At 44.0% G+C, this 22,716-nt stretch overlaps 1 protein-coding gene across 3 annotated transcripts in view; it reads right to left on the bottom strand.

The window, feature by feature from the left end:
* Positions 1–15,503, bottom strand: part of CPT1A (carnitine palmitoyltransferase 1A) — a 189,432-nt gene extending 173,929 nt beyond the window's left edge. For 2 of the 3 annotated variants that reach the window (XM_069740460.1, XM_069740459.1), the window contains exon 1: positions 15,451–15,503. The gene's annotated coding sequence lies outside the window, so the exon portion shown is untranslated. The remainder of the gene's footprint in view (positions 1–15,450) is intronic. The other variant, XM_069740461.1, reaches the window with a different exon arrangement.
* Between the last annotated feature and the right edge of the window lie 7,213 nt (positions 15,504–22,716).

Below are 22,716 nucleotides of genomic sequence, written 5' to 3' on the forward strand. Positions count from 1 at the left end.
GAAAAACAGTTTAAGGATACGACTGCAGACAATAGAAATAGATGAGAAAAGTCCAACAATGCCCATGGCTGCCTTCTCATTGCATTGATCCCAGTTATTGACAGGTCTCTCCCAATCCACATCCATGGCACAGACATATCAGTCACCTACAGTGATGCGGGGAGAGGGGAGAAGCAGGCAGGAGGGGGCGCCAAACTTGTCTCGTCTCTCCCTATGGTCCCTAGCAAAATCTTTAAACTTTAGTTTACTTTGGGCAGCTTGAGTCAACTTACAGGTTCTATTATTGATAAATAGAAGAAATGTGATATGGCCACCTAACTATGGGCAAAAAGTGCTCATGTTCCATTTACAGTATGTACTTTACAGCAGATAGGCAGTTCAGAAGATCCTGGAAAGCAGGTTTGTCAAAGGTTACCTGGGTATATAATAATAATAATAATAATAATAATAATAAATTGGGTTCAGAAGCTCAGTGCAGAATGTGCTGTAAAATGTTTTCATAATAATTTGTGAAAGTTATGACATGTCCTATATATGTCTGTTCTGTTCCTGGTGTAAGGATCTGGGCTTTTAGTTGAGATGGATCTGTGCTGCACTTTATGTACATGCTCAGTAGTGACCAGTGATGTGGAGTTGTAGATGAGATGAGTCTGTGCTGCACTTTATGTACATGCTCAGTAGTGACCAGTGTTGTGGGGGTCACAGATGAGATGAATCTGTGCTGCACTTTATGTACATGCTCAGTAGTGACCAGTGCTGTGGAGTTGTAGAGGAGATGGATCTGTACTGCACTGTATGTACATGCTCAGTAGTGACCAGTGCTGTGAGGTTGTAGATGAGATGAATCTGTGCTGCACTTTATGTACATGCTCAGTAGTGACCAGTGCTGTGGAGTTGTAGATGAGATGAATCTGTGCTGCACTTTATGTACATGCTCAGTAGTGACCAGTGCTGTGGAGTTGTAGATGAGATGAATCTGTGCTGCACTTTATATACATGCTCAGTAGTGACCAGTGCTATGGAGTCATAGATGAGATGAATCTGTGCTGCACTTTATGTACATGCTCAGTAGTGACCAGGGCTGTGGAGGCGGAGTCATGGAGTTGGAGTCAGGAAGTTAGGGAAATTGAGGAGTCAGTCGGTGGTTTGGCTTACCGACGGCACAGCTCTGCATCATACTGTGCATGTGGAGGGTATTGTGGAGATATTCACTGTGGTGGTATCAAAGTGTTTGTGGGGCACTTTTGTTGACATCATTTGGGTGCAATGAAAGGGAATCTACGGCTTCAGTAGGAGGAAAATTACTTTGTAAGGACAGCAAAGTTGTGAGATATGCTCTTCTGTGACCCGATCGAATACTATTTTTTTTTTTGTTGGGGGGAGGGGGAGGGGGAGGGGTAGTACAGCTGCTGGGACCACTATCACTCCAGAGAATGGGACTCTGCAGAGTCCAGTCTGCATGGAGTGGTAGCCAGATCTGCACGTCACCACTCCATTCATTTTATATTAGACATTCCTGAATTCAGCGCTTAGCTTTTTTTTCTCCAGAGTATCATAGAAAATGAATGGAGGGAGGGATGGTGTGCATGTATGGCCACTGCTCTATTTAGACCAGGGCCCATTCTCAGGACAGGAACTCTCAGCAATTAGCAATTATCAACTATTGTAATTACCAATCCTATGGAGATATTCTATACAGCACGAAAGCCAAGTGCTTATTGCATGGCACTCCTCTACTGTGGCAAAATAAAAGTACTGTTTACATTTTGGCCAGTGTTATACGTTGTGTTCTAACTTGGGCGGCATGGTGGCTAAGTGGTTAGCACTGTATGGTGACTCTGTGGTTAGCACTGCAGCCTTGTAGCACTGGAGTCATGGGTTCACCAAGGACAACATCTGCAAGGGGTTTGTATGTTCTCCCTGTGTTTGCGTGGATTTTCTCCGGTTTCCTTCCACACTCCAAAAACATACTGATAGGGAATTTAGATTGTGAGCTCCAATGGGGACAGCGATTATGATGATGTCTGCAAAGCGCTGTTTAATTATTGGTGCTATATATGTAAAATAAAGAAAACTTATGAAAAAAAAAAAAAACTCAACATGCCCATTTAGTTTATTGGATTCAATAAGGAGACAAACTTTCCTCTAGTTTCTACACAAAAGTGTTCACATGAATGCTGTTTTTTTCCATTATTTCTTTGCATGTAAAAGGTTTTCTGTACTAAATAAAATGCATTAAAAACCGCAATAATTAAAGCAAAATTACACAGCAAGAATACAATACTCAGAAGATTGTTATTGCGTAATTTAGTGCGGACACGTGCAGATAACTAAAAAAAAAACAGCAAAAAACAAGCAGAATTTAAGCTAAGTGCCAATGCGGCTTAATGAAATAAATCCATTTTTAGATCTGTATTAAATAATTCTACATTTAAGAAGGAACCATCTTTATTGTGTCTATGAACGGATCAGACTGCAGAACACATCTGCACAACTTCTAGTCCAAAACTTACACTACAGCCCCCCCCGGGACATACCGGTAATATAGAGGACATTATGTTGGGTCCTGATTCATAATTACACACAAATATATTAATTATCTCATAGAATGGTAAAAAATATTAAATCTGTAATAACCATGGTCCCTTCCGAGGCTATGAATATCTGCCCACAGCTGCCTGCATAACCTTTCTGACTTAATTATAGGGGGGCCCACGTCATTTTTTTTTTTTTTTTTTTTGGGGGGGGGGGTTTCCTCTATTTTAATAGCCAGTAAAGGTTGAATATACAGCTGCAGACTGATATTCATAGCCTGGGAAGCTCCATGGGTATTACCCCCTTCCCAGGCTACGAACATCAGTCCCCAGCTTTCCCTCTCTGGCGCAGAAAATCGCAGAGGAGCCCAAGCCATTTTTTGCCTTTTTTATTTTTTAATTAAAGATATTCCGTGCAGTGAGAGAGTGAGTATGTGTCTCTTTATTTAACTATTTAAGTACCATTTTATTAGGTTCATTACTAAACATTGGTCTTGGTATTCTCTATCTACATAGACAGATAAAAATGGAATAGCACATACAATTAAATGGGTGCACAGGCCTACAAGCAACTAATCCATATACTTGCCAAATATACAGGGACCCAAAAAATAGAAGGCAGCAAGCTTGAGAAAGGCTTTTAGAAGCTGAAATGTTGCACCACGCCATGTGGGCCCAATAAAGTCTACTTACATTTTTTTGCCCAAATCTAGAGTGCTGCCTTCCTTTTTTTTGGTCCCTATCTATCTAATCATCGGACTGTCTGTCGATATCTGTCTGTCTGTGTGTAACCTTATTCTTCAATGGGTATGTAAAATAAGAGGTTGGACAAAAATGACATCAATTTTTTGTGTTAAATAATAGATCTTTATTTAAGTTACAAAAATGCATACAAATCCGCATAGAAAAAAAAAAAACCTCATGAAAATCCGCATCAAAAACGTTTGGATTTTTATGTGCGTTTTCTGGCAAGAGATGCAGATTCTGTGCAGAAACGTCTGCAGGCAAATCTAATGTGTGCACATACCCTTATAATTTTTGCGCCGGTAAAGGTCAAAGAGGTCCAACGCCTGCGCACTGCAGTAGTCTGCTCTGCCCTCAACAGAACAGATAAAGTACGCCTGCACAGGAGCCGCGACAGGAAGCAAGGAAGAGGACGTCATCGTGTGAAGATGGGAGGCGCCGAACCCTGACCGCAACGCCCATCGGACCAGACTGCAGCGGGACCACCCCTGGGTGAGTATATCTAACTTGTTTTTCTCATCTTTCAGGTTATATCGGGGGTTTATCTACAGCATTACAGAATGCTGTAGATAAGCCCCTGATGGCGGTGGCTGCATCTTATATGTGAAAAATTAGGTGACAGATTCCCTTTAAGTGTATTCACATCGAGGCTTCTCACAGCATTGTATGCTATTATTGTGATGATTATTTTTTTGCTACAATAAACAGAAAAGAAAAAAATTGCCCCAGTATATAGCGCAGGCCAGGAATGCTCACCTATCACAGGCGCACGAGTCTGTACTGACTGAGCGCGCTCCTGAATGAGCGCCTTCCACCTTCTAAGCCTGCCTCAGGGACTGAGCGCGCTCCTGAATGTGCGTCTTCGCTGCCCTGATGAACCAATCAATATCAGGCCAATTGCAGCCAAAGCAAACACGGAGCTGCACAGCCAATGTGCGGCTGCAGCTCCCAGAGACTGCCACTCCCCTGACACTCCCATTTCAAAACTCACCTTCGAAGTATAAACTCGCGTCCAGGTCCGGCACTTCCCATCTTCATGCGATGTCGTCATCCTGCTTGCTTCGTGCCCCACTCCTGCGCAGGCGTACTGATTTGCTTTGTTAAGGGCAGAGCAAGTACTGCAGTGCGCAGGCGCTGGGCCTCTCTGATCTTTCCTGGCACCTGCGCACCGCAGTACTTTACTCTGCCCTTAACTATCAGATCGGTACACCGGCGCAGGAGTGGGGCACAAAGCAAGCAGGATGACGACATTGCATGAAGATGGAAGGCGCCGGATCCGGAACTGCGACACCCATCGGACCGGACCGCCCCTGGGGGAGTATAATAAAACTTATTTTTCTTCTCTTATAGGTCAGACCGGGGGCAGATATACAGCATTATAGAATGCTGAAGATAAGCCACTAATGGCGGTGGCTGCAGCTTATAATGGCCAAACCTGGTAGCAGGTTCCCTTTAAGCAATAGTCCCCATTAGCTTAGGCTTGGGCTACATGGTAACACCTGTTGTGCTACCAAAGTTCGCTGTGTGTCATTCCTACATCTCAGCACGATACAAGTGAATAGGGTCCCACTGCAACTCTCGAGGGTACTGCGATAAGCTAGTTAAAAATAATCCAATGTGTGTAGACTACTTGCATGTCACAGTCGCAGTACCCTCGGGGCTGCAATGCACTGCATGTAACAGCTACACCTTGCTAGCTTCGGTCACACCACAGGTGTGCCGCCTAAAGTCCTCATGTAGCCTGAGCCTTATATTAAAAAAAAAAAAAAAAAAGCACACTCCGCTTGGCTGAGAGTGTGGCTTTTCATTTTTTTTTTTTTTAATAAAAATATAGGAGGATAAGGAGACCAATTGCTGCAAACCTAACTGGCAGCAGCTTAGATCCTATAGGGAACAAAGAATTTGGCACAATCTGTCATCACGTAACTGGTGACCCCCACAGACAATAGACCGTTGGCTGGTTGTGCCAAGCTCAGCAGAGTAAGTACCGTCACACAGTGGCATTTTGATCGCTACGACGGCACGATCCGTGACGCTCCAGCATCGTAACAATATCGCTCCAGCGTCGTAGACTGCTGTCACACTTTGCAATGTACGACGCTGGAGCGATAATTCCATGACGTATGTGCGATGTAGAAGACGTTGGTTACTATGCGCACATCGTATACAATATCGTGTACACCTTTGTTACACCATGCGATCATGCCGCCACAGCGGGACACTAGACGGCGAAAGAAAGTTTCAAACGATCTGCTACGACATACGATTCTCAGCGGGGTCCCTGATCGCAGGAGCGTGTCAGACACTGCGAGATCGCTGGAACGTCACGGATATATCGCTGGAATGTCACAAATTGTGCCGTCGTAGCGATCAAAATGCCACTGTGTGATGGTACCCTAAGCCAAGACTTCCCTAATGGGTTCGGGCACTTTTTGAAGTATTTTATAGTCCTGCCTGTTATACCATTATCATTGGATATGGATGTTATACTGCTGACCAAAGCTTTCTTTTCCAGTCCAGTCCACTATTATCTCCCAGCGTTTAGAGTCTTTTTATATGAAAAGGTCAAAAGAAAAATATGTACCGTAAATTGTAGTCCAATTGCAGAGGAGAATGTGTATGGGGATTAAATCCTTAACCAATAGATGGTTGCTGGCTGGTAGCTACCCCGGCTGTCTCTCCCATATACAGGAGCACCCACATTGGCCCACCTCACCGGAGAGCAGCTGACATATACCATTGGAGGTGGCTTATCGCTTACAAAACAAAAGGATCGGCTGTCTGATATAGGACATGCCTACCCTTATCCCCCCCAACAATCATTGTCATGGCCCTAATATAAATTAGACTGCCAACCAAGCTCATCGATATTGGCATGCCCACTGACTTTGGTCTAACGTGTATGGAGGGGGCTTAAGGCCAATCTATCTATAGACATATGGTTGTGGACTTCAGCCCTTACCTTCTTTTTGCTTTATTGCTTAGCAGTAACGTAAACCAGCATTCTGATGAGTAATATTGATAGCCTAGGATGTCTGGTCGGTGAAGGGTCTAGTGTCGGGAACGCCCCAAGGCCTAGAACAGAGGAGCCACATGCTGCACAATGTGAAGCGGCTCTTTCTTTCTGGTGCCGCTGGGAACTTGGGGCAGTATAAGAACTGCAACACTGCCCCACTCACTGAAATGGGCTGGCGTCACCGTATCAGAGGCAGGACTTGGTTAGTCGTAGTGCCAGGGAAAACTGATGGGGCAACAGTCAAACAAACGTATCCTGCCATTAATCAATGTTTATCATTGGACTACACCTGAAAATAATTTCTATTGTCTTAAGTCTCTTCCCGTGTATGGACCGTGATGCACACACTGATCGCGGGTCTCAAGACCAGTACTTGACTGTCATATATTCCTATGAGGGTGTCAAGTTCTGGTAAGGAGCTCAGCGGCCACCATGCACATCAATGTCTGTGTATGGATGTCTGAATGAGGCTTTATAGGTAAGAGCGAGCACGCATAGATTGATGTTGGCAGAAGGCAAGGAATCATCTCACATATATAGGGGTGCCATGATTTTCCAGTGATGGCTGACATTGGAGAAAAGATGGATTAGACCATTTAAATTCCAACATGCCCATTCATTTGTTCTCAAGGAAAATAAGAGTCTTATCCTCCTCTCCCTACTCAGAATATATGTACACAGCAGAGCCGAGCGTGCATGTGTACAGGGTGGCGACACCTATTGAGGGTGTAGGGCCAGCTTAAAGGCCTGTGCACACTGCTGAATTATGCACCTCTAAAAACAATTTTATGAAATCCAAAAAAAAACAGAAAAACCAATGGCATGTTATATCATAAGCTATATTATCTATATTATGGATTGATGTTGCATGTGTCGAATTGGCTCATTTTTTCTATGCATTACAGACAAAAATAGAAATGGAGCCTATGAGAAGAAAGTAAAAATAACTTAAGAGTAGTTATGGCTGTGTTTGCGATTGTCACCTATGTATTTAGTGCCAAAACAGGAATTACTGTAGATCCCATTTTGGAAAAAGAATGTTTATAACATATAATGAATGTTAGTACAATTATAGCACCGCGTATTGTACAATCCCAGAGTTTGTATTACCCCTTACGGCGATCATTGTAGCTGCTCCTTTGAAGATAACATCCAAGGACACAAGTTTACTGAAGACCCGGGTCACACCAAGAAGGTTTTGTTTTACAACTCCGCGGAAACAAACGCCATTCATTTATTAGGAAATGTAGAGGGACATTGCTCTGTAAGAGCAGATAAGGAAACCGTATACCAGTGGACCCAATAAAGTGCCACATTGTATTACAGATTAAGGCCGGGATCACACTACAGGGAGATACGGAAGAGTCTCGCAGGTTAAAGCCCTCCTCTGGCGCCGGCACTCCAGAGCGGAGCGTGCAGCTCCATGTATTGCTGTGCGGCCGCACGCTCCGCTCCAGAGTGCCGGTGCCAGAGCTTGGTTTTAACCTGCAAGACTCGGCCATATCTCGCTGTAGTGTGATCCCGGCCTAATTACGCTACTACGGCATGACTACATGGCTACGATTGGGTTTATTGATTTCTCAGGAAAGCCGCTGCTTACAAGAATCTCAGGTGATGGTATCTCAACTATGGTGAATGCAGTTCAGCAAGATCAGGGTCTAGCTGAGCCACACAAAGAAAGCCAGGACCCGCCGGCAGGCCAGAGACTAAAACTTAAGGTACCTTCACACTCAGCGACGCTGCAGCGATACCGACAACGATGTCGATCGCTGCAGCGTCGCTGTTTGGTCGCTGGAGAGCTGTCACACAGACAGCTCTCCAGCGACCAACGATCCCGAGGTCCCCGGTAACCAGGGTAAACATCAGGTTACGAAGCGCAGGGCCGCGCTTAGTAACCCGATGTTTACCCTGGTTACCAGCGTAAAAGTAAAAAAAACAAACAGTACATACTTACCTATCACTGTCTGTCCCCGGCGCTCCGCTTCTCTGCACTCCTCCTGCACTGGCTGTGAGCACAGCGGCCGGAAAGCAGAGCGTGACGTCACCGCTCTGCTTTCCAGCTGACCGACGCTCACAGCCAGTGCAGGAGGAGTGCAGAGAAGCTGAGCGCCGGGGACAGACAGCGGTAGGTAAGTACGTAGCGTTTGTTTTTTTTACTTTTACGCTGGTAACCAGGGTAAACATCGGGTTACTAAGAGCGGCCCTGCGCTTAGTAACGCAATGTTTACCCTGGTTACCAGTGAAGACATCGCTGGATCGGTGTCACACACGCCGATCCAGCGATGTCTGCAGGGAGTCCAGCGACAAAATAAAGTTCTGGACTTTCCTCAGCGACCAACGATCTCCCAGCAGGGGCCTGATCGTTGGTCGCTGTCACACAGAAAGATTTCCTTAACGATATCGTTGCTACGTCACAAAAAGCAACAATATCGTTAACGATATCGTTATGTGTGAAGGTACCTTTATAATAGAGGGGCTCATAGGTAGCAGCGACTGAAGACCAAAAGACGTCTGCCACATAAGGAGCCACCAGAAATGGCACATGCCGAAGTAGGTAGTCCGCCCTGTTACAGATTTCACCTTGGGGTCCGGCTACTCAAAACTGTGTCTTCCAAGGACAGTGATCTGCATGCCAAGGCTTTCTTGGACACTATTCAAACACCAAAAAACATGGAGTAGCGGTCCATTTAAAAATTGTTACAAAGTTTTTGTAAAAAAAAAAAACCAGACAATTATGTAGACACTAGATCAGGGGTGTCAAACTGCATTCCTCGAGGGCTGCAAACAGGTCATATTTTCAGGATTTCCTTGTACTGCACAGGTGATAATTTAATCACCTACACAAATAATGAGTTGGTGATTAAATTATCACCTGTGCAGTACAAGGAAATCCTGAAAACATGACCTGTTTGCAGCCCTCGAGGAATGCAGTTTGACACCCCTGCACTAGATGGTGGCCCGATTCTAACGCATCGGGTATTCTAGAATATGCATGTCCACGTAGTATATTGCCCAGCCACGTAGTATACAGCACATAGCCACATAGTATACAGCCCAGTGACGTAGTATATTGGCCAGCCACGTATGTAACAGGTTAAAAAAGACTTAAAATAAAAAATAAACATATACTCACCCTCCGAAGGTCCTGACGCCTGTGTGCGGTGCACGCTGCAGCTTCCGGTCCCAGGGTTGGTATGAGCGCAGGACCTATGATGACGTCGCGGTCACATGACCGTGATGTCACGGCAGGTCCTTGTCGCACACCAGCCCTGGGACGGCATCGGAAGCTGCCGCTTGCAATGGAGCGGTCCAGGAGCGAGAAAGGCGGCGGAGGGTGAGTATAGCAGTTTTTTTTTTTTGTTTTTTTTATTATTATTTTTAACATGACCTATTTTTACTATTGATGCCGCATAGGCAGCATGAATAGTAAATAGTTGGGGACACACAGGGTTAATAGCAGCGGTAACGAAGTGCGTTACACCGCGGGCCGTTACCGCTGCCATTAACCCTGTGTGAGCGCTGAGTGGAGGGGATTACGGAGCGGGCGCCGGGCAGTGAGTGCAGGGGAGTATGGGAGGGACTAATCGGACTGTGCCCGTCACTGATTGGTCTCGGCAGCTGCCTGTCATGGCTGCCGCGACCAATCAGCGAATGAATAACCGTGACAGAAGGACAGACAGACAGACAGACGGAAGTACCCCTTAGACAATTATATATAGATGTACATAATATATATATGGAGACAAGGTAATATGAAGGGCTCAGTGAGAAGAGGGAGACTAACCCCACCATACTTTCGTTCTTGGATGAAATGAACCATGGAAAATTACTGTACTAGTGTGGAAATCCCAATCATAAAGTGCCAGTGCTTTAACATTGCATATAATCACAATACAAAGCATGGTGTTACTGGTAAAAGTGCAATAAATCAAAGTAAATCAGATTATCAAGTAAGACTATAATAAGGAAAAAGAGCCCAACCAGAACACCCATGCATGTATTGAGAGTAACGTCTATCAATCCAAATTCTTAGCCATCGTATCACACCAGGATAAGTTAGGCTTCTTTTTCACACTTCCGTTTTTACAATCTGCACAGGATCCGTCAAAATGTTGAAATGACGGATCCTGTGCAAATTGTAAAAAACGGGTGCACTGGGTCAGTTTTTCTGATGGACCTATCGAGGTTATTTGCACCTGTTGTATATGCGTCTTCGCAGCAGTTTTCCGCTGCGAAGACGCATACACAACAACCCAGGTTTAAAAATAAATAAAAAATTTTTTTTTCAAAAACGCAATATTCTTACCTTCCGGCATCCCGCACTGCGTTACCGATGCTCGCGATGCTCATGGCAGCTAGCATTCCCAGTAATGCCTTGCGTTACAATGACCTCTGATGACGTAACGGTCTTGCGACGTCATCGGGTCATTTTGCAATGCATCCATGGAACGCTAGCTGCTGGGAGCATCGGTAACACTTCACGGGAAGCCGAAGGTGAGAATATTGCGATTTTTTTATTTTTAACATTATATCTTGTTACTATTGATGCTGCGTAGGCAGCATCAATAGTAAAAAGAGAGAGCAAGCGAGTGAGAATATTCCTGACGGGAAATTCTTCCACGCATGCTCAGTTTCAAAAGACGGAACCCGTCGCTGGATTCCTGCTTTTGACAGTCAGCGATGGATCCTGCGCCCATAGGTTTCATTATAGCCAACGACGGGCAGCGCAGGATCCGGCGCTTAGCGATTTTCCGACGTGCAGAAAAAAACGTTCCTCTGAACGTTTTCTCCACCCGACGGACAGCAGTTTTCCGACGGATCCAGTGCACGACGGTTGAAACGGAAGGCCATCCGTCACAATTCATTGCTAATACAAGTCTATGGGAAAAAACAGGATCCAGCAGAAAAATTTGCTGGATCTTGTTTTTTTCAAAAATCAACGGATTTCGACGGGAGCTAAAAGACGGAAGTGTGGAAGAGGCCTTAGGCCTCTTCCACACTTCCGTCTTGTCTCACGTTGAAATCCGTCGATTTTTGAAAATGCAGGATCCTGCCAAAAAAATTGCAGGATCCTGCATTTTCCCATAGACTTGTATTAGTGACGGATTGTGATGGATGGCCTTCTGTTTCACCCGTCGTGCACTGGATCTGTCGGAAAATAGCAGTCCGTCGTGGAGAGAAAACGTTCAGAGGAACGTTTTTTCTGCATGTTGGAAAATCGGTCAGCGACGGGTCCTGCGCTGTCCGTCATCTGCTATAATGGAAGCCTAATGGAAGCCTATGGGCGCAGGATCCATTGCTGACTGTCACGCACAGGAATCCAGCGACGAATCATGTTTTTTCCCTTTCAGCATGCCCGGAAGGATTTTCAAGTCCGGGAAAAAAAAGTCTCTCTCTCGAATACCAAGTCCCATATCTACACCGGGAAAGCTCAGCCAGCGCATCCGTCATAACACTGGATGCGTTCCCTCCGTTTTATCACTATTTTATAGACATCCGTCTGCACTTCTTCCCGATGTATTAGGACGGGACTATGCTGACGGAAGTGTGAAAGAAGCCTTAGGCTACGTTCACATTTGCGTTGTGCGCCGCTGCGTCGGCAACGCAAATAAAAACGCACCAAAACGCACGCAAAAATGCTGCGTTTTGCGACGCATGCGTCGTTTTTTGCCGAAATTTTGACGCAAAAAAAATGCAACTTGTTGCGTTTTCTTTGCCCGACGCTTGCGGCAAAAAAACCCGCATGCATCGCACAACGCAGCACAACGCATGTCCATGCGTCCCCCATGTTAAATATAAGGGCGCATGACGCATGCGTCGGGAAACGCTAATGTGAACGTAGCCTTAGTCAGCAGCCTCTGCAAGATGCTGGTTTATATGGCGACCAAAGAGGTTTTTACTTCTTCTGGGGAATGTTAAAAAGCAAAAACAGTATGGCGATTGTTGGTTCTAACCTACAAAAGTACCATGTTCCCATGTTTTTTTCTGCTGCATTTTTTTCTGCAGATGACTAGACCAAACTATGGAATGGCAATCTGATGCTTACATTTTTGCTGCATAATTTTAATACATGTATTGATGTGTTGATGGAGATCTGATGATGTGGGTTTTTCAATGTATTTTTAGTGCAGGAACACTGATTCTGCACTTAGCGTTGCATTTTTAGGCTGCCGTCACACTATCAGTATTTGGTCAGTATTTTACATCAGTATTTGTAAGCCAAAACCAGGAGTGGGTGATAAATGCAGAAGTGGTGCTTATGTTTCTATTATACTTTTCCAATAATTGTTCCACTCCTGGTTTTGGCTTACAAATACTGATGTAAAATACTGACCAAATACTGATAGTGTGACGGCAGTCTTAAAATGTATTTTTCCAGGCTCCTCATAGAAGCCTACAGGGAAATAAAACAAAACCACACCAAATTAAAAAAAAAAAAAATGAACAATTCAGCAGCATCTTTAATCACATGGTGGACATGGATTTTCATGAAATCACATCCACTTGGCTTGAACAGTTAAATGTAGCAGATTTTTTTGCACCAAGTTCTGAAACTAGATAATATGGCATTAAGGACTTCATACGCAAGAGATAAAAGTTGACCGACCATCTAACGCAGTGTTCCCCAACTCTGGTCCTCAAGACCCAACAACAGGTCATGTTTTCAGGATTTCCTTAGTATTGCACAGGTGATAATTGAATCACCTTCACAGGCAATAATTCCATCACCTGTGCAATACTAAGGAAATCCTGAAAACATGACCTGTTGGTGGCTCTTGAGGACCGGAGTTGGGGAACACTGATGATTCTAACGTGTATGGAGATCTCCCAACTGTTCATAGACAGGTGATGTTGGGGAATAAAAGGATTAGGCCGGAGTCACACTACAGCGAGATACGGCCGAGTCTCGCAGGTTAATACCAAGCTCTGGCACTCCGGAGTGGAGCGTGCGGCTCCATGTATTGCTGTGCGGCCGCACGCTCCACTCCGGAGTGTCGGTGCCAGAGCTTGGTTTTAACCTGCGAGACTCGGCCGTATCTCGCTGTAGTGTGATCCCGGCCTTAGGGAGATTGTATGTAATGGTGTGAGCGCTCCTGTGTATGGGGGAACGAGAGATCGCTGTCTGATGAGGTAGGTCAGCACTGTGGCAACTTCAGCCTGCACTAGTCTTCATCAGTGCAGTCTATGGGAGGGCGCACATTTTTAGTGCAATAGGTGGGATAACTACTGAAGTATCCGCTGCTCAAGGATCACAACAGTATCACTTTTGCCTCCTCTTTCAGTGGAGTCTTCACAGTGCTAATATTTAACAGTGACACAGATCATAATGTAACATTTATTAATGACGTCATATTGAAAATGGAATTTGAGGTGTGTAGATTGGAAAAAGAATTACAGAAGTTACAAGGATCAAGTTACTGGGTCATCAGAAATAAAAGAGTCTTCCACCTTGGGCCATGCTCAGATATGCTGGCTTGGTGCCCTAATTCCCATCTAATCCATGAAAGCACAAGCATGGATTGGGGGGTCTAGTATCAGAGCTGTGCTATGTACAAGACCCCACTCTCAAATTCCAGAAGAGGGGATTTCTGCACTAGACAGTTCCTCCATATCATAACACAAATCAACTGGAGTGGGAAATTGCTATTTGAGTAGTTTTGCAGTAGGAGGATCGTTAGGTAGGTATATATCTACAACGAATGGACGACGCTTGAGGACTATTCCCTGCAGTCCAATTTTAATCAGACTTTGTGATGTCATTTTGGTACTTTATCCTTATTTTCTCTACCTCCAGGTATAACGCATCAGCCTTATAGGCAATGAGTTCACTAAATGCAAAAGATTTTTTTTTTGCTTTATTTCCTCCATCAAAATTGAAAGATAAATTGCTAATATGTTTTATATGGTTTTTTTTTTGTTTGGGCCAATCTGATCCTTATCTAGACAACCTCGTTAAACAGTCTGCACTTCCTTATTAAAAAAAAAAAAAAAAAGCTGTGGCGGAGTACTACGACCATATGGCCACATTGCATGGGAGGCTAAACCTACAGAATAATCAAAGACCCATCATCATACGTTTGCCCCCGATCTGCAGATTATTGCAGCATGCACACAACCTTGTTCTACCATACAGATCCCCTTCTAGCCAAGGGCACCAGCAGCCTGAGCAATGAGCATACCCTCATCCTCCAGCCATCCCCGCCCCCTCTGGAGACGTCATCATTCCCAACCCCCAAAACTGCCACTGAACCACATGACTGCTGCTTCTCAAAAACTGGGTAAAAGGTCACAGCTCTGCAGAACATGCTGCCGAGCGCCGCTCTGGAAGGAACACGACTGATCAATTATGGCTCCTTTTCTTTTTATCCCTGCAAAAGACAATTAAGCCCCCAATTGCTTTTTCCCATAAAGATATTGTATATCGGATCTTCCTGCCCTGATAGAATGTTGCCATTTAGTGTATCAGACAATGCTAATAATCAGCACAATGTAGCAATGTCTGCAGGCCCAGAAGCAGTCACTACTAGATGGAATGCTGCACTGGGGAGATTGAGCTTTCCTACAATTTTATGTAAACTGCATACTATTGCTCCAAAGGGCAAAGAAAACACAAATAACTTATAGAAAACCAAGCACCGTGCAAATGTAAGCGTATTAGCATAAGGACAGATCTTCTAAGATTTGTAAGTATATTATCGAGTCGGTAAGACGTATATATTAGGGTGAGATTGTAGATTGCAAGCTCAAAGGGGCAAAGTCATCTCCCCCTGGATTATATATATATATATATATATATATATATATATATATATATATATATATATATATATATATATATATAAAACCATATTCACATGTACAGAACCTTGGAATCAATGGTGATCTAAAAATAAATAGTAAGTGATCTAGAGTATAAGATGGCAGGTGATAAATATCAGCAGATAATGAATGAGGACAGCAGCTAGACCCATCACATAGGCTTCCAGCAGAGGCCCGGAATGAATGGTGACCCCACCACGTCAGTGACTACAGGCATCCCTGCATACATCATGGAGACACTATGTAAAGTTATGTTTGCATGCAGGGTATGGCCCCAGGGCCTTGTATAATAATCCACTGAGAAATAAAGAATGAGAAAGGATGAATGCCATTTACCTGTGTTTGCTTGGCTCTGCAAATCTCCAGCCTCTCTCCCCTGCAGCCCTAAACAGAATGGAAAGTCAGCCCCCTCCAGCCCAGCCCAGTCCCTTCCTACCAGAGGGAGGAGTGATCATTGTTTCCTGATACTAAACACAGGAGTCCTGGCAGCTGGGAGGAATCTCATTCACACTCACACATGAGATGTTAGGAATGTTAGCAGATGACATAAATGCGCTTTTTGCATGATCAAGGAAGTGAGGCTGTAAAAAAAAAAAAAAGCTGCATGCACAGTGCGCCATAGACCGCCACGTACAGGATGTATTAGATACAAGTGTGTCGTCCTTGTGTATGTTTCACCACTAAAATCTATGGCGAAATCTGCGTATACGATGACTGTTTGTGAATTACAAATGTGAATAGAGATAGAGACAGGTAGAGGGCACCACCAAATGCGTATGACTAGGCAATAATACACTGGGGCTCACCAAGGACTTGACAAACTACAGCGAAATCAAGAAAAAGAAAAAAGGATCATGTCCATAGAAATGGGAGCACCTCAGACAAAAATCAAAAAATACAAAGTTCTTTATTAATCAGTATGACTATATACCACACACAAAAAAACAGAGTTAAAAACATTTAAAAATACAGCACCAAGAAACACAGCAGTCATATCCTAGTATAGGGAAAATGACAACCCACAACCACAATCCCCTCCCAACAGACAAAAATATATAGGCAATAAACAAATGCAATAATCCCAAACAAGATGATATATTAACATGCACTATATGAGAAAATATAAAAATATATATATAGCAAAACTCTCAACCTCAAATGGAGCGGTACACATTATACACACGCAGCGGACTACTAATATCACAGTACCATACAGCCCTAAAAGGACAAAAATAATGTGCTGACCGATGCGTAACAACCAGGTCTAGGCAGCTGTGATAAGAGGGAACTCAATCCACAAGAGTAATAAGCATGCCGGACATGGCAGTCACACATATATCAAAGTATGGCAAGAATACAAATAGAATACCCACACCCGAAAACAGGTCCATCTGCGTGTGGACGACCAAATGATATGCAAATTAAGGCGGCTTCCTCAGGGAAAAGAATAGCAAGAATTTCCCTGAGGAAGCCGCCACAGTTGCGGCGATACGCGTGGGTTGCACCCCACAGCCCTTTTCTCCCTCTCTCCCATACCTCTCCCTCTTTAATTTGCATATCATTTGTGGATTGAGTTCCCTCTTATCACAGCTGCCTAGACCTGGTTGTTACTCATCGGTCAGCACATTATTTTTGTCCTTTTAGGGCTGTATGGTACTGTGATATTAGTAGTCCGCTGCGTGTGTATAATGTGTACCGCTCCATTTGAGGTTGAGAGTTTTGCTATATATATATTTTTATATTTTCTCATATAGTGCATGTTAATATATCATCTTGTTTGGGATTATTGCATTTGTTTATTGCCTATATATTTTTGTCTGTTGGGAGGGGATTGTGGTTGTGGGTTGTCATTTTCCCTATACTAGGATATGACTGCTGTGTTTCTTGGTGCTGTATTTTTAAATGTTTTTAACTCTGTTTTTTTGTGTGTGGTATATAGTCATACTGATTAATAAAGAACTTTGTATTTTTTGATTTTTGTCTGAGGTGCTCCCATTTCTATGGACATGATCCTTTTTTCTTTTTCTTGATTTCGCTGAATTACAAATGTGGTGTCAATTAAAGAAGCACTCCTCCTCCATCCATCAAAATTTATATCTGAATATATTGCAATCATCATAAAAAAATAGCACTGTGTACTTACAATTGCTCATTTTACATTTCTGCCCAGCTAATTCTTCTCTTTTCCATTAGGTCTATGATATCACGTGATTAATAACTGACTGGCTGAATCCTTCTAAGCTCTATGTAGAAACAAGAGGTCCTTTTTCCCTGTATGTATGGCTCATCAGCAGGGCCGGACTGGCCATTTGGCAATTCTGGCAAATGCCAGAAGGGCCTGTCTGGTCATGGGCCGCCTTGTCTGCTATGTTGTTAACAGAATCAGTGTTCTCGAGATATCCATACCGTTAAGAGTTGTGATGGAGCACAAAGTTGCTGTCTCAGTCACTCACCCCAGCAGGCCACTGGTATCATTAGAAATATTGGTCTTGTAGTAAATCTTCCTTTCCTCCATCCAGGGTAATATTAGTAATATATCCCATCTGGTGCTTGGGGACAGGGATAGCATGGGCCTGTGTGATTTCAAATGCCAGGGCTGAATTTCAGCCCCAGTCTATACCTGCTCATCAGTGACTACAAAAGTACCTGGCAGGAGGAGGAGGCAGCAGCTGGGTCAGGAGATGAAGAGGGGAATGATTTCTGCAGGGACAAGGGACTTCCTGTATCTACATAGAGCAGAGAAAAGAGAAGAATGAACTGGGTTTAAAGGCAAAACGAGCAATTGTAAGCACACAGTGCTAATTAACATGATGATTGCAATATATTAAGAGGATATAAACCTTGATGTGAGCACTTCTTTAAGGGCTCATACTCACTTGTGCGATACTTGGATGAGTCTCGCAGGGCTATACCCGGCGCTGCTGCCCGCAGTCAGATCTGAGCGTGCGGCCGCATAGGAATACATGCAGCTGCATGCTCTGTGCCAGGTGCAGTGCCGGGTATTGCTGTGCGAGACTCATCCGAGTTTCGCGCAAGTGATTATGAGCCCTAAGGCGATGGTCACACTATCAAGACTTGGTCAGTATTTTACCTCAGTATTTGTAAGCCAAAAGGAGGAGTGGAACAATCAGAGGAAAAGTATAATAGAAACACGTCACCACTTCTGTATTTATCACCCACTCCTGGTTTTGGCTTACAAACACTGAGGTAAAATACTGACCAAATACTGCTAGAGAAACCACCGGAGACTAGACGGAGGTGGACATGACTTGGGGATGGGTGGACTGAGAACTCCTGCAGCCTTTGTTTGTATTGCAGTGTAGATTTTAAACAAGAGTGATGTTGCTTTAAGAGGAAGGAGTTTAGATGTTTGTGCCTGGTGTATTACTGTGAGGAGGGTGGGGCTTATATAGGGGAGGCAACTCTGGCTCTCCCTCTTTCTCTCACAGGATGGACAGGAGGAAACATTACCCAACCCTCCCGCCCTGTTTATAATCTCTGTCCTTAAACTTTTTAATTATTGCTTGTATAATGATAAATGCTTTATTGTATTTTTGAATTTGTCATTGTATATCTTGTACCAGGTTCAATTGTATATTGGCTATAAAGAGTTATTATTTGTGGCAACCTTCTAAGCCCAAGGGAAGGGCAATCCTTCATGGTTCCCTGGAGGTTTCCTCCACAGGGGGTTTTTCCTCTCCTGAGCGCTGTAGGATGACTCTGTGTGAGTCGGGGGTTTGCCAAGTTTAGTCCCATTAATGCTTTTGCAGGGACTCCTAATTTTTAAGTTTGCAAAAATGATTTAATTATAAAAAATAAAAAAAAGTGTCAAATGAGACTTGGAATTTATAACCTGTCACGGCTTTGCGGTTTAGGAGTCAGGTGGAAGTTGCAGACAAGTTAAGGTGGACTCATTTTAACTAATAGAGGATGTAAAACCTCATGGTGGTGAGCAGGCTCAGCTTTGGTGGCCAGCCTCAAGGACGTTGTAATGGTAACATCAATCAGGGGCGGGCACAGTGGTTAAGCACAGGAGTGAGGATAATAGGGTCATTGGTGCCCTGAAAGTTTACTGGCTCTGCTTGAATGGCAAGCTAGTGCGTGCCGCCCCTTTATGGCTGTCTGTCCTGGTGCTGTATGTCAGACAGCTGGGGATATCGCAGTACTTGTGAATCCCAATGTACTAGCACTTCACCTGACTCCTACTGTGATTATTTAATCCTGTGATTTGAATAAAAGCTGTGGCCATTTTGACAACCAAAATAATGTGTTTTGTGTATTTATTTTAGTACCTAGGTTTACAGTAGTTATGGTGGTTTTAAGAAGGAGTGGGGTCCATCCCATATCCAAAAGTCATGTGACCGTAGCCTAAGAGTTGTTCAGAATAGAGGATTTTTGGAAAGTACAGAAAGTGTTCTATCGCCTTACTCACTTGTTTAGAAACTATATCACTTTACTTTTGCATAAAAATATTTTAAAGAGACTTCCCGCAAAATATCAATATCAAAGGGAACCTGTCACCAGAAAAAATGCTATTAACCTTCAAATATGGGGTTAATCTTCAGGTTAATAGCATTACTAACCAGCCAGGTGACCGCATTTAGCCGAAAGCTGTTGGGAGAATGTGAACTTTATTCCCCCGGGAGTGTTCGCCTTCCAGTCATGGGGGCGGCTCCAGCGCTGGATCAGTCACTGCTCTGAGTATACAGAGCGGCCGCTGTAACTGCGCCCCCAGCCCTGACTGACACTGGCTCTGCATTGTGGCCGGCTGTCAGTCCGTGCCGGGGGGTGCGGTTATACCCGCCGCTCTATATACTCAGAACAGTGACTATACCCACAACGGTGCCACCCCCACTACTGGAAGGCGAACGCTGCCAGGGGAATAAAGTTAATTTTCTCCCAACAGCATTTGGCTAAGTGGCAATAATTCTATTAACCTGCAGACTAACCCCATATCTGCAGGTTAATAGCATTTTATCTGATGACAGGTTCCTTTTCTGACCCTATCCTTAACAATAATCCTATTTCTTAGCTTATCTCCAAAATCAATCCCTAGCCCTAACCTTAGCTAGGGATAGAAAAAGTGTAACGTTTTTCACTTGTTATATTCTGCTGCCTTCTGCACAGGCAGTGCACGAGTTGACAAAGATTACTTCAGGGAACTTTTTGGTCACTGATATTAGTAGCACGGAAGTCGATGACAAAGTCATCCCACCTACTGTGCTCGGCAGAAGCAGTGCTGGGTGCAGCACTCACTATGCCACTCCAAGAAGAAGCGCTGCTTGTCATAGCACTCTATACCCAATATATAATAATAATAATAATATGCCACTATATGTCACTATGCCACTCCAAGAAGAAGCGCTGCTTGTCATAGCACTCTATACCCAATATATAATAATAATAATAATATGCCACTATATGTCACTATGCCACTCCAAGAAGAAGCGCTGCTTGTCATAGCACTCTATACCCAATATATAATAATAATAATATGCCACTATATGTCACTATGCCACTCCAAGAAGAAGCGCTGCTTGTCATAGCACTCTATACCCAATATATAATAATAATAATAATATGCCACTATATGTCACTATGCCACTCCAAGAAGAAGCGCTGCTTGTCATAGCACTCTATACCCAATATATAATAATATGCCACTATATGTCACTATGCCACTCCAAGAAGAAGCGCTGCTTGTCATAGCACTCTATACCCAATATATAATAATAATAATATGCCACTATATGTCACTATGCCACTCCAAGAAGAAGCGCTGCTTGTCATAGCACTCTATACCCAATATATAATAATAATATGCCACTATATGTCACTATGCCACTCCAAGAAGAAGCGCTGCTTGTCATAGCACTCTATACCCAATATATAATAATAATAATATGCCACTATATGTCACTATGCCACTCCAAGAAGAAGCGCTGCTTGTCATAGCACTCTATACCCAATATATCCCCGTAATTCAGCCGGAGCCATTTCTCCCAACTCCCCCATACACAGGAGCCGCTCCCTCTGCTGAGAGCTCTTGCCTTCTGTATGAGAAAACAGATCTATGAGGGATAAACTAGAAAATATATTTGCATGTTACCTGGAAGTGCTGGCTGTGGAAATTGAGGTTTATATTGTATGTAAATATTATACATGGGTCTCCCTAGACAGGAAGAAATGGCAGTGCTGCTATGATACTACCATACTCACATAATGTACTGACGGCTATTAACTTACCTACAGATATAGGGGTGATCTGCAGATAAAGGCCCGTGCCCACATTCAGTATTTGGTCAGTATTTTACCTCAGTATTTGTAGGTCAAAACCAGGAGTGGAACAATCAGAGAAAATGTATAATAGAAACACATCACCACTTCTGGATTTATCACCCACTCCTGGTTTTGGCTTACACATACTGTGGTAAAATCCTGACCGAATACTGAACATGTGAACGTGGCCTTGTACTTACCCATGATCATATTCACCTTCCATCAGTGTCTCTCTGGTCGGACATACCGAATCTCCACTTGTGACCTGCCTGATCGCTCCAATGTTTGCTGGAGTAAGCCAGTGGTCACTTTTTGTGCAAGTCTCTCGTTTTGGCTGTCATACACTTGCACTGAGAACTTGTGACCTTTAATTCTGACTTCCGACCAGTCACAATTTACAGTCACAAGATGGTGCCGCGGGACCAGTGCAGCACCAAGAAAAAGGTGAAGATGGCGGCGGGTAAGTATGAGACTACAGTCAGAGACCTTAGATTAGAAGCACCAATCCAGCGCTGAAAAAATAAAATGATGGAATGATGTTTTATGTTCTGTGTAACTGGCTTAATGGCGCAGCGGCCACAGGGAGAAAATGAAGATTTAGGCTACATTCACACGTTCAGCATTTGGTCAGTATTTTACCTCAGTATTTGTAAGCTAAAACCAGGAGTGGTGATTAGTGTTGAGCATTCCGATACCGCAAGTATCGGGTATCGGCCGATACTTGCGGTATCGGAATTCCGATACCGAGATCCGATACTTTTGTGGTATCGGGTATCGGTATCGGATACATAGGGATCTGTAAAATAAAGAATTAAAATAAAAAATATTGATATATTTACCTCTCCGGCGGCCCCTGGACTCAGCGCGGGTAACCGGCAGGCTTCGTTGTTCAAAATCAGCGCTTTTAGGACCTGAGAATCACGTCCCGGCTTCTGATTGGTTGCGGGCCGCCCATGTGACCGCCACGCGACCAATCACAAGCCGCCACGTCACCGCAAGCTATTGACGCGCTCATTTTTAAAAATGAGCACGTTAATGGCTTTGAAAGACGTAGCGGCTTGTGATTGGTCGCGGCCACGCGACCAATCACAAGCCGCTATGTCTTTCAAAGCCATTAACGCGCTCATTTTTATCCCCCGTGCGGCTGCCTGTAGTATCGGCCACAGCCTGGGACGTGCTAGTTGTATACTCCCGGGTCCTGACATACTGGAGCGGAGGAGAAGCACTGACAGGGATTAACCCCTCACCCGCCAGCCTGTCAGTGAACACTGAGTGTCGCTCGCAGAACTCAGCCTCAGAATAATCTGCAGATAGCTGGAAATT

The sequence above is a fragment of the Ranitomeya imitator genome, chromosome 9, assembly GCF_032444005.1.
Source record: "Ranitomeya imitator isolate aRanImi1 chromosome 9, aRanImi1.pri, whole genome shotgun sequence".
Taxonomy (NCBI): domain Eukaryota; kingdom Metazoa; phylum Chordata; class Amphibia; order Anura; family Dendrobatidae; genus Ranitomeya; species Ranitomeya imitator.